Source organism: Symphalangus syndactylus, chromosome 4, assembly GCF_028878055.3.
Source record: "Symphalangus syndactylus isolate Jambi chromosome 4, NHGRI_mSymSyn1-v2.1_pri, whole genome shotgun sequence".
NCBI classification, from domain to species: domain Eukaryota; kingdom Metazoa; phylum Chordata; class Mammalia; order Primates; family Hylobatidae; genus Symphalangus; species Symphalangus syndactylus.
This window is the reverse complement of record NC_072426.2, coordinates 123,197,149-123,199,522: the sequence shown is the minus strand read 5'-3', so window position 1 is coordinate 123,199,522 and position 2,374 is coordinate 123,197,149. Positions and strand designations below refer to the sequence as shown.

The following is a 2,374-nucleotide window of genomic DNA, read 5'->3' as shown; positions in this document are numbered from 1 at the left end:
CTTCTGGGCATATATCCAAAGGAAATGAAATCAGTACCTTAAAAAGGTAATCTGTTGCCTCATGTTCATTGCAGATTTAGTCACAATGGCCAAGATTTGAAACCAACCTAAGTGACCATTGACAGATGAATGGATAAAGAAATTGTGGTGTGTATATGTATATATATATATGCATGTATACACAATGTGATATTATTCCACCTTAAAAAAGAAGGAGATTCTGCCGTCTTTGACAACGTAGATGAATTTGGGAGACATTACGCTAAGTGAAATAAGCCAGACACACAAAAAAATACTGCATGACCTCATTTATATGTGGAATCTAAAAAAAGTTGAATACATAGAAGCAGAGAAAGAACAGTGGTTACTAGGGACCTGGGGGTAGCGGAAATGGGGAGATGTTGGTTAAAGGATTCAAATGGACAGTTCTATGATGAATACGTGCACACCACGGTGACTATAGTTAATAATAATGTATTGTATACTTGAAATTTGCTAAAAGAGTAGATCTTAAGTCTTCTCACTACACATACACAAAAATAATTACATGAGGTGATGGATATATTACTTGCTGTGGTAATCATTTCACAAGGTATATGTGTATCAAAACATCAGTGTACACCTTGAATAAATACAATTTTTAAATTTGCCAATTATGCCTCAATAAAGGGTAAAACATACGGAGAGTAATGTTCATTTCACAGGGTTTTTAGAGTTGAGACAGTATCTACAAAGCACTTAATACAATGGCAGCCATATGTAATAGGTGCTTAATGAATGAAAAGTAATTCCAAACCCCAAAACAAACAAACTGAGGGATAAGTTTTATGAGTAGAGGAAAGTTAATTGAAGGGAATACAGTATCCTTCTTTCTTTCATGTACCAGAGACACTTGCACTTAACAATTGTACAAAAATAATTTCTGTGTCTGTCTCCCCTCTACAGACTGTGAGATTTTCAAGATGGAAGAATGTCTTTATTGTTATGTACTCGTACCTAGGACCGTTGCTGACACATAACACATAATCAATATTTGTTGCAGTGAACTGAGCTGAAATTGACCACCATTAGCTGTTTCTCTCTGCATGCTACTATATTGTGGGAAAATAGCTGAATAAACATTCCCCAACCGTGGAGTATGCTTGTGATTTTCTGACTTAAAATAGAAAGTATTTGATGTACATAACATTCAACTTCTGGGAGGGCTCTGGACGATACCTCAAAGGGCGAGACGTCTTCCGAACCTGAGAGCAGAAGGACTACAGGACTGCTTTGAGGACAGACATGTTATGTATTAAGATGTTCTGGACTGAGAAAGCAAAAAAGGTGTAGAATATGAATCTTAAATGGACAAATCCCAAGGACTCTGCTTCACTGATGTAAAATCAAGCTGTTTCTCACACAGGCGAGTTCTGCCTGAGAGCCTGATTGGGGTGAATGACAGCAAGGAGTTCCTTTCTTCCTTCCAGGTGTGCTAGGTGCTAAGTTACAAAGGTGAATCTCAGCTTCTGCCCCGTGAGCTAGTCTAGTGTGACAAAGAGGATGTGCACCTCCCTTACAATGTTCTACCTAGTTTTCACCAAAATAATCCTTAATGTTTATAGGTTTCTTAAAAAATTTTTTTAACCCCTTTTCTTCTTGCCCCGAGCATCATTGCGTTTCTGGCTTAGCCAAAGTTTTCCTCTTGCCCCAAGTCTTGTCATTGTAGTCCTGGTTCAACTTCCACATTGCCAAATTCATACTAAATTATTATAGCAGTCATTTCAGAATGGAGGGGATTATTGGTGAATTTAATATCGTTTCTTTGGGTTTTTCATTGATTTATTTTTTAATTAAAAAAATTGAATGCTTCACGAATTTTCATGTCATCTATGCGCAGGGGCCATGCTAATTCTTCTCTGTACTGTTAAAATTTTAGTATGTGTGCTGCCGAAGCAAGCACTTCTTTTTCTATCTCCTCCAAGTGGGCATTACTTTTGCAATTAGTTAAAGAAGTTATTGAGAAAAAAAGAAAATCATCAACTTGCCCTGAAAAATCCTAATTATCTTCCTTTAAACATTTAAACTCATATAATTGCATTAACATTTTAACAGAGAAAATCTACACCCCCCCTCCACCTCCCACCTTCTGAGACATCAATGTGTTACACTCCACAGTTTTTGGGAGGTGGCATCTCTCCAGAGAATACAGGATGGGGGAGTTACCCAAGGCTTGGCACGATTTACGCTGAGTGAGATCATTGCTCCATCTGAGGGTTCTTCACAGTCCAGAATGTTGAAAGATGCAGGACTTACTCCAAATGCCACGTGAATCTGTGGACTGTGACCCAGTAATCACGTATCCCAAGAGGGGCTGCTAGATATGTTTTAAGAA

The 2,374-nt window shown here is 37.9% G+C and overlaps 1 non-coding gene across 1 annotated transcript; it reads right to left on the bottom strand.

Annotated features, from left to right (window-relative positions):
- Window positions 1–1,834: 1,834 nt before the first annotated feature.
- Window positions 1,835–1,942, bottom strand: LOC129481375 (U6 spliceosomal RNA). Its single transcript, XR_008657385.1, has one exon. It is a non-coding gene; the product is annotated as a U6 spliceosomal RNA (small nuclear RNA).
- Window positions 1,943–2,374: the final 432 nt, after the last annotated feature.